This window comes from Bacillus rossius, chromosome 1 (assembly GCF_032445375.1).
Source record: "Bacillus rossius redtenbacheri isolate Brsri chromosome 1, Brsri_v3, whole genome shotgun sequence".
Classification (NCBI taxonomy): domain Eukaryota; kingdom Metazoa; phylum Arthropoda; class Insecta; order Phasmatodea; family Bacillidae; genus Bacillus; species Bacillus rossius.
This window is the reverse complement of record NC_086330.1, coordinates 368,553,591-368,564,385: the sequence shown is the minus strand read 5'-3', so window position 1 is coordinate 368,564,385 and position 10,795 is coordinate 368,553,591. Positions and strand designations below refer to the sequence as shown.

Genomic DNA, 10,795 nt, shown 5'->3' with positions numbered 1-10,795 from the left:
TATTATATAAAAATTGTGAGCGAGCCTTTCATTACTCGCCAGTGATGTGTCAACATCTAACATCGGTAACGAGCAAATTTATGTGTTCTCATGTTGCAAATGTCGGACACCAAATTTAACTTAATATAATTCTTTAAAACAATGCCGAGTGTGATAAATATATGAAAATTATTCATTTAAGGGGAAAACGGCAAAAATGTTCCCCTTTTTAAAACCTAGCTTTAATTCTGTTTAACAATATTGTACTATCGTTTTTGGGGGTTATACTTCTTTAGGGGAGTTGAAGGTGAAATTTTAGTATGCACCAAAAATGCAATGAAATAAGCGCGCATTACACACGGAAAACTGACAGGTTGAAAGTCATGCACGCAGTAGCTGCTATAGCCACGAGCCGAAGTCGACAAAATGGTGGACCCACAGGGGGATGTAGGTACTAAGCGTATTGGTGCGCCAAACTAAACTTTATGGTAGCGAAACTATCCTGGAATACATTTTGTAAACTTGAATAGTTATAACAAAGTATAAAAGCAACTTAAAAAATACCTATAAATTATTAGTCAGGAAAATTGTGTTGGGACGATCATGGCATCAAAGGTATTTAACGGTTTGTTGCTTCTCTAAAGCATTATGATCGTGGCGCTATATTTGAAGTATGTATTTTTCAAACTAAAAGTAGCAGTCTAATAATCCCGTATTTGGACTTGATTTTCGACTAGGAATTTTACTAAAATACTGCTCATCTTGTTAAAGTTCATTAAACAGTTAAAACTATAAATTTTATACACTAAAATATTAACCTGACACATTTTAAAACACATAACACTAAGTATATGTTTATGCATTTGTTTTTGCTTAAACGACTGAAATAAGTCTGTAAATACTTCCTAAAAACTAACCTTAACCTCATTGAGCTGATCCAATATTATTATATAATATTAATATATTATAATTTTATTAAAAAGTAATTTTTTTTTTTTCATATGACATGATTTGAATCGCGTACCTCGTACTTACGAAGCTCATACCTTACCACCATGCCACCAAGACCGTTGAGAAATAGATAGGAGAATATGTACAGTATTATTAAATTTGAAAACAATTTTTTTAGGTAATTTAAAACTTGGGATTACTTTTTATTATGACTACATTAGTTTCCAAATATATTCCAGGGTAGTTTTACTAACATAAATTTTCATGTGGCACGCCAATACGTTTGGTAGGTATGTGACAATAAACGGGTTTATGTTGCTACACGTGCGTCCGCCATCTTTCCGAGGTTTATTAGACTTCTGCGCAGACGCACCGTTGTCCCGCATTTCCGTTTCATTTTCACAAAAAAATACTCCTACCAAATGCCGTATACCGAGAGCTAAGATGTTTACACATAAAAAAAAATTAAAACATGTCATTTTTTGATTCACTCCATACCAGTTGGTTTTTATTTTGGCTCTGACAGCTCAACATTTCGCTTGACGATGACTAGAAAAAACACTGTAATTTTTTTCTTTGCAGTATTAAGGGGGATTAGACCCTTTGTTCTGAATGTTTCCATCTTATTGCTATAATTATAATTTTTCACTATTTATCCAAATTTTTGGCATGCACGGTATAAATCGTATTGGCATGTCCCGACCTTCTCTACCTCGTTGCTACTACTTATTTACTAACTGTAAGCGGCACGAGGAAATAGCCTACATTATCATTTCACTCGGAGTACTATCTAAGGGCGCAAATCTGTAGGATTCACAAAGGGTTTGGCCCACGTTTAAAAAAAAAAGGGAGGGGGGAAGCAAGAGTTTAGCGCGTGGGTTTCAAGCGACACGAGTCATCTCTGGATATGTTGCTTTTATTTTGTATACTGCCCATATGATGGCCTATATGTATGCAATAAACAGATAACTTTAAAATGTACAGAAAGTTTTGGACGTGACAATGTCTAATAAATCGATGAACGCCGGCTGCACGTACGAAAAAGTGTCCCGTTACGCTGTGTCCCGTTACGCTCATTGTACGCTTGCGCCGCATCTATCTCTCTTCCACTCGATTGGAACAACCATCGATTTGACTTTTTCGAGGCACATTAAACTTGAAACACTCCCATTCGTTTCCTACTTTTCCTATCATCGTCCTATCCTTAACAGAATAACACAGATTGGAAGAAGTTAAATAGAAAACATGTATAAAAGTTATAGTTAAAATAATCTCTTCGTTAAAGTAATAAACATATTTAAATTAATGAGTGCAAATAAAAGTAAATTTATCAATTAAATTGTACATTTCATTTCACTCCTTCAATGTATCCATACAAAATAGTGATAATTCAATAAAAATGATTCAATTTTATTCATAAAAGAATGCAATCATATCATCAATGTTTTGTTATGACGTCACGTTAAACTATCGTCCGTAAACCGACTTTCAAGACAACCAATTTTTTTTTATAAAACATAGTCTTGAAATTTAACAACCCTGTTTCAGTCACTCCTTTGGAAGTGCACGGAATGCCCACCGCCCCCCCCCCCCCCGCGAGGGCTTCTTAATTCCAAAGGAGCCCGGACTCCACTGACCCCCCCCCCCCCCCGGGTAACAACGCCTATGATCACACCACTTCAACAAGTGCCAATGCTATGTCCTATGCCATGTCATACCAAAATTAGAAATTATCACGGAAGCTATTTTGCAAGCAGTAGCGAAATATTTGAAATTTCAAGATGGTAAAGCCTTATCTCCCTTAACGTGCCACATTCATGTAGCGAGGGTCACATGTTCGATACTCGGAACGACTTGACTTCAAGTGTTTTTGTTTCCTAACCTAACTTAAACTAAGTGTATTTTTGTGGGAGGGTTCTGGGTCAGGGAAGACTCTAGGTGCGTCCCAGGCCGAAGCCTATACGCCTAGTCATGCTGAGTTTAAGCCATGCACGAAAGGTAGCATGCATCGTGTGCTGTGTTCGGGGATTCGCCAGCCATGGCAGCGATTGTTGCCATGACTAACTCCTATAACTTAGAGCTAGATTATAACAAAGGGAAAACCCTGTACTCACTCATGCAGGGTTAAACAGAGCAAGCACTAAGCAGGCAGGTTCAGCACAGGACGAGAAGGATGGTCCAGGAAGAAGAGTTAGAGTCAGAAAGTTCCAACAATGCTGGGGTCGGGGGCTTGGACCTTGCGATCCGCACTGGTGCTAGGGCGCGTCAGGTTTGGTACCAGTGGCGCATGCGCCCCTGGCGGTGAGAGACTTTATTTGTGAGATCCGGAAAAATTCGTGTTTTCAATGACCTCTAGGATAAACTCAATTGTCCTATGCATACTCGACCAAATGTCACTTGTTCATTGGCTGCTGACTTGTGAGACATCTCAACTGGGTTCCTCGTGATTCGATACTTCTTTGTCTCAGCGTCTCTCATTAGCCCAGAGTCCTCCAGATAAACCGTGAGCCAGTAGCAGAACTATCATTTGAATTTTAACCTATCGCGAAATGAATTCGCGAATTTTACCGGTCTCTATTCATTAGTCGTCCTTCAGGCTGCCAGTCAGCACGTGTGCGTCAAAACTACAGGAAAATAAGACGGCATTGAGCGCATATTAACAATAATCATTGTAAGTTAAATTACGTCAATTAATCACATCGGGTCTCGCTCCAGAAGGGACAGAGCCAGAAGAGAGCTTCCAAAAAGCGCGACATGAAAACCTAACCTCTACACTTCCACGGAGGAGCGAAGCCATGCTGCGTGCGAACATCCTTGCCTAGGACGCCAATTACCCCGCTTTGGTGAAGGAGGGTGGAGGGGGAAACCCGGGTTACGTAACGAGGCGGGCTCGGGCGACTCCGCGCCCGCTCGGGTGTGTCCGCGGTCGCTCGGGCGTGTCCGTGGGCGGCGATGAGCTGGAACAGCAGCGCGCGGGTCCCCTGCCCGCTCGAGTGTGAAGCAGGCGGCGCGCGCAGCAGGAGCTAGCCACGCCGCGGGTGGGAAGTGTCGGCTGTCTCGGGGTTGGATTGTTGTTGGCGGGACGACGCGACGTTTGCAGTTCCGACTCCCGTCGCCAGGCGTCGGCGAGAAGCGACGGACTCGCCTGCTTGCGCACCGCTGAACCCGGCCCGAGGTAAGTCCTGTTCTCACCTGACAAGCGCCCTTTTACAGCAGCGGTGTTCACCACTGACGTTCCCATCACAAAATACGGCAGAGGTAAAAAAATCTGCAGATATAACGTATATTCAAAATAGTACGAATCATTTTTACTTGTCCTAAGATGTTCGGGTAAGGTAGCGAATAAGCAAAGCACTACCTTGTTCAGATACAACTGTAATCTGTAATGTCGAACGGTATGTTTCCTCCCCAAAACTCTTTATCGGCGGTGACTGGTGAGGTTGTTTCAAAACGTGATGGGTTTTCGCCTCCGCTGTGTACCGTTTTTGCGGGACAGTCACTGGAATGTAAGTTGTGTACCTGACAGAACGTCACGTGTGTTTAATCGGCGCATCGCCCGTTGCTCGTTATTGGTCGTTGGTAACTGCTCTTTGAGTGACCGAGAGTTTACAGCCGCGAGCAAGCGAGACGTGACGTGCAACTATTCCCGGGGCCAGCGACGACCAGCGCACCTGGCTAATGACGTCAGCACCCCGCTTTTCGAGTTCTCGTAGTGGACTTGAACTGTCCCCTTCTCCAGTTCATTTTTTGACGACCGCTGTTTTTTGAAGTGAAAACTTCTTTAGCCGCGTTGAGCGATTTTTGGTAGGGGCAAAACTTATGGGTTCGCGTCACCGACATGCTAGTGACGTGTTGCGCCACACTGGCGAATCTTAGAATCTAATTCATTGTATATACCTACTCGTCTGTATCATGTGCGTGTTGGACTCTTTTTTTGAATGGGTAAAATCTTGTGAGTTCGCATCACCGACATGCTGCAGTAGCAGTAAGTGAAATTAATTTGACCACGTGAATACATGAACTAGGTCTGACATCACTGGTAATTCATAGCTAGGTAATGCATTTTTTGTAATTTTTACATACCACTGGCATCTGTTGTGACTAAAAAATGATGTAAGGATAAGTGATATCATGCTGACATCGTACTGATATAATACCAAAATCATTTTCTTACGTACATTTGACGTAGAAATGATGTCATATTACACATTTAAAAACAAAGTTTTAAGTTTTCACTTTTGTTGACAGTCCCCATGACTGGCTATTTTTTTTTTCGTGATTGTTTCCTTTCCCGCGAATTCCTGCTATTATGACAGCAACATTGTTCACAAAGGTAAACACAAATAGCCACACGTAAGTTATGTTAAATTAAAAAAAAAACATGTAAATTTAAACGTAATGCGAACATGTTTGTACCATTTTTCAGGGCCTTGTAAGTTAATTTAAAAATTAATGTATAAATTTTCAAAATAGATGTATCTAGCTCGCGGACAAAGTTTCTTTATTTGTCAGACTTCAACTAATTTTTCTCGAAATGCAAATTTTATGTCTATAATTAATTCTTGTTTGATTGAAAACATTCTGAGGTTCTTCCCAAAATAAACTTGTATATATTGTTCCTTAAGTTTCCAATGCATTCACACGCTATATTTGTAACTGGATTTTTGTGTGTAGTACTTATTTTATTTCCCTTGAACTTTTTTTCCGGGATGTTTTTAAAATCACAATTCACGGCTTTTTAATCTGTGTTAAAGCTATAAAAAAACTCAAGTTAGTAATTTACACGTCTCAGTTACGATAGAACCTTTTTTCACACGAAAACAAAAACAACCAATCAACGACAACTACATAAGCTAAGCTACTAGTGTAAATAATAACATTGCCATTGGCAAGAAATGAGGGGGCTGGGTGGAAGAGAGGTTTTATTCCCCCGAAATCCTACAAAAAATATATTATTACCACCAGTCAAAAACAAAAAAAAAAAAAGAATTTTAAGGCAAACAACAAGAAAGGTGTTTCGATCACCCCCTCTCCCTTAACTATGAATTACAGTTCTGAGTACGCGCTTGGCCATTGGAAATTTGTCGACAGTTAAAGCTTTTCAATTACTGCGGAGCCAAAATACGCCGCTGTTTTACATGCACACCTTAATTCGGTACACGAAATAAAAAAAATAATAATGTGATATTTGAACTTAAAATGTATTACACATTCAGTAAAACGTAAAGAGGTGGAAATATGTAGTTCTATTTTTAGTTTAAGGTTCTCTCGTAACTGACTTAAGACCCGGACACAAGCATTTCGCTAACTCAAAACAATTTTAGGTATACGTAACAGTAGAACGTCATGTACCTAATTCAATCTGACTAGCTGCCATCGTGCATTGTACATATTGCGTATTGACACATGCCCGGTGTTAGAATTGAGTAGAGTTCGCTCTCGGTTTTACTCATACAGTCTATTGGTAAAACCGCAATATGTTTACGGCCCATCAGAAGCTCAGAACGTCCTACTACGTCGTCATTTGAGAACTTTACTTGATAAATAAGATAATGCGTGTGTAGTTGACTACATTGTGCAGAATATTATTTTATTTTGTTTATTATATTCACATAACGGAGTTAAGCTACAAATATCACGGTCCAATTTCCGGAGGAAAAATTTTTTTTTTCATAACATTTTTAAATTCCTGTGCTATTATAGATTTTATTCTGTTAGCAGTAATTTTTTCCTTAAAATTACACACAACCAACTACCGAAGTATTGATTTTTTGAAGACTGAAACAACGAAAATAAACAAATGAATGGGGTTAAGTTTATTTCCTTTGTAACCAGGCCGTTGTTGTGTATGTGCTTGTCGCTATGACTATCACTGTGTTAATGCTATGTTTATTTATTTTACATACAGTTCGACCCCAATTTTATGGGGTATTAAAAGGGTCAAGTATACACGTAATATAAATAAAATAAATAAGGGACACAAAATATAAAATTACTTAATACTTACAATGAAATTATAACATTAATTACGAAACGATAATAAACTATAATAAAATAAAATAAATATGTTTGTGAAACTATTCAACAAGATATTTCAGCTGTCCAGATCTGGTTTTCAAGTTAACAAACGTCTCTGAAGTACTATAGCATTTATTGTATAAGATTTAGTAAAAAAAAAAAATATTAAAAAAATTGGCTGTCTGTAAAGTTGGTTTACGGACGATAGTTAAACGTGACGTCATAACAAAACATTCTTGAAATGATTGCATACTTTTATGAATAAAATTGAATCATTTTTATTGAATTATCACTATTTTGTATGGATACAAAGAATGAGTGAAATGAAATCTGCAATTTAATTGATAAATTTACTTTTATTTGCACTCATTAATTCAAATATGTTTATTACTCTAACGAAGAGATTATTTTAACTATAACTTTTATACATGTTTGCTATTTAACTTCTTCCAATCTGTGTTATTCTGTTAAGGATAGGACGATGATAGGAAAAGTAGGAAACGAATGGGAGTGTTTTAAGTTTAATGTGCCTCGAAAAAGTAAAATCGATGGTGGTTCAAATCGAGTGGAAGAGAGATAGATGTGGCGCAAGCGTACAATGAGCGTAACGGGACACAGCGTAACGGGACAATGTGCGTAACGGGACACTTTTTTGTGCGTGCAGCCGGTGTTCATCGATTTATTAGACGTTGTCACGTCAAAATGAATTCAACCTCAATAATACAGCAAAAATTTACATTTTGGTTCAACTCATCCTACAATATGTTTATTATAAGTTTTAATTTAATAAGATCTTTAATTTGTTTGAAAGAATATAAATAAAATTGTGCTTTTTTTTGCATCTCTATTGCACAATTTGCGTTGTATTTTTAACACGTGGTATACTATCGCGCAGGCATAGTTAGAGTTGTTGGCATGTTGGCTGGCGGCTGCGCCCGGGCCTTCACGGGTCGCCGCAGAGCAGGGATGGATGTGTTCGGTTCGAAAGGTTCGCTCCCGAAGCGCCGAGGTCAGCGCAAATGCCCTGTACGTGTCGCGGTGGACGCAATTTGCCGCCACAACTGGTTCTCGTTACGTCACGCTTCATCTGTTGTTATCCCTGCCAGCACGGCGGGTAGATTGCGCAACTATGGGAGTGTGTGACAACGGTTCTCTTTCAGTAAGCGAAGAGAAACGCCTCGAACGGTATTAGAGATCCTGTACGTCACGCATGTTCTTTTGGCACCGGGCTAGAATCCGCTGTATTTAAGATAGAACACTAAGCATCAGAATAAATGTCTAATTGTAAAATGTTCTACAGCCACAGAAATTATTTAATTGAAATAGTTAGGGGTAACACCTGTATTTACATTATTTTAATGAATTCATTTTGTGACGACGACAAATTTCGCGGTGGTTCTAGAACTTCATTCATTACATAATCCAGACGTGTTCCATATTTAATACTTTCTCTATTATTTAAAATAAAAATTTTTGTTCAGCTTTAACTTCAAAGATGCATACCAGACTTTGGGGAGCACTTCTGCCCATAAGACGTGTATGCTATCAACTCATTTTTGTCTTGAAGAACTTGCAACTGAAGTTGTTTCGGTCGAATTCAGACTCTCTCTGTATGCATATAAACATTAGTGCTGATTTTTTTTTCTTTGGCTGATGTATTATGTAGACACCCCGGAAAATTCGCGTATTAAATATGTCTTAGGATTGAATCAAGTATACTTTGGCTCTTCCAGTTGTTTTGATGACCAAAGTCTAGTTGTTTTAATGATCAAGTCCTAGTTGTTTTATGAACAAGTCTTAGTTGTTTTGATAATCAAGTCCTAGTAGTTTTTTTGATGATCAAGTCCTAGTTGTTTGATGATAAAGTCCCAGTTGTTTTGATAACCAAGTCCTAGCTGTTTGATAACCAAAGTCTAGTTGTTTGATGACCAAGTCCTAGTTGTTTGATGACCAAGTCCTAGCTGTTTGATGACCAAAGTCTAGTTGTTTTGATGACCAAGTCCTAGTTGTTTGATGACCAAGTCCTAGCTGTTTGATGACCAAAGTCTAGTTGTTTTGATGACCAAATCCTAGTTGTTTTGATGACCAAGTCTTATTTGTTTCGATGACCAAGTCCTAGTTACTTGAACACCCTCCGCACCTTCGCCCCCTGAAAGGCAGCGATGGAGAGAGCATTGAACAGCCCAGTTGAAAGTCACCAGGGATTCGGCCAGAAGCTGTTGCAGCTATGGGCGGTTTTTTTTTTCCACGGGACAATCCGACCGCTCGTTGGACTGCAACATGCTCATGTCCGCGCCAGCTATTTCTTCCCTGTGATTGGCGGCCGTCTGCAAGAGAAGCCGTTGTTTTATTCGGCCGGGCCTTTAAGAACGGATTTTGTTTCTCCACTGAAGAGCTGTGATTTGTTATAAATTTCAGCTTGGCGCGCAATTACTCTGCATAATTACCCGGTCTTTTGTAATCATAAGAAGTGATACAAATTTACTATTTTTATATTGAAGTTGTTTGGTCATCGAACACTAAATGACGTTTGACATTTTTCAAACTGTATCTAGAAAATAAAATCTTTCACAATATTGAAGTATTTAATTTTTGCGCATATTACGTTTTAATTCATTTTATGAAACAGGTGCTGATTTAATATATTTTTTAACATTTATCATTGTACTAGATCTTGTCCTTGTAAAGAATAGATATGATGCTATTATGATTAATGAAATATTTACTGGGTAGTTATGTATTTTTGTTAATCACATAGGTAGGGCTAATGATAGTGTTATTAATAAGTGTCTTGTTCTTGTGAAAATATATGGGAATAGTCCTATAATATTATTAATTATAATTATTATAAATAGTGAAATGAAAATAAGCGTTGTTCCTTTATTTTTATTAGTTAATAATATTTTTAATTCGTTGTTTATTCATCAAATTCATGATTTATAATTTGAATAGGAATATAAATTAATATAATATCATTTATACTGTTAATTATTGAACAAAATAACTTAACTTCAAAAGAATAAGCATTAAAATATTTTATAATCCAAACTATTGCATCAATAATCATAATAATATAAATTATTACAATAATAATTAATAAAAATTATCTGAATCTTGTTATAAAAGAGATATCTAATATAATAATAATTAGATCATTAATAATAAAAAGAGGAATTTCACCTTTTAAAGACAGTGAAAACGGAATTCCCGCCCGGTATTGAAGGACTTGTCTCACGAAGCAACGTTGCAGCTGACAGCTGTTCCGTTTTCGAGCCGCATTTGTGTTCCATCGCGGTCTCCAGCATCCGACGCGGAACAATGTCTGATTGCGTGGTCCACAGGAGCGGATTCACACGGCATTGTGTCGGCTCGGCAGGATGTGAACGGCAACGAAAGTTAGATGGTAGATTGCGGCGGCGATAAATGTAAAGACAACATTTCCTCGGATCCATTAGCTTGTCGGGTGTACGTACATGCATGCATGCATGCATACTTACATACTTTTTTTTTTTTTACTCGCGTTTCTTTAATGATTCGAGTTTGTTTTTTAAGGCACACTGGGTGACCCTGAGCCGGTAATGAACAAGGATAAGTTGTGTGAGCGACCGTTGAGGCAGTAGCCAATGAAATAACTAGATTTGGAGGCAATGATTTATCGTGGCAAATTTTTACCAATACACTTTGTTCATGTCCCTAACAAGAAGAGTACGCAGAATCAAGGGCGTCGCCAGCCGATGGCCTAGGGGGGGGGGGGGGAAATTGTGGGAAAAGTATGTATTTTTTTGCATTTGGCTACATTTTTTTGAATCTCTAGGGCTCAAAAGGGGGGGGGGGGGCAACTCCCCCC

The 10,795-nt window shown here is 38.4% G+C and overlaps 1 protein-coding gene across 1 annotated transcript in view; it reads left to right on the top strand.

Annotated features, from left to right (window-relative positions):
* The first annotated feature begins 2,347 nt into the window (after positions 1–2,347).
* LOC134528415 (uncharacterized) overlaps positions 2,348–10,795 on the top strand; it is a 217,300-nt gene continuing 208,852 nt past the window's right edge. Inside the window, exon 1 of the mRNA XM_063362015.1 lies at positions 2,348–4,105. The gene's annotated coding sequence lies outside the window, so the exon portion shown is untranslated. The remainder of the gene's footprint in view (positions 4,106–10,795) is intronic.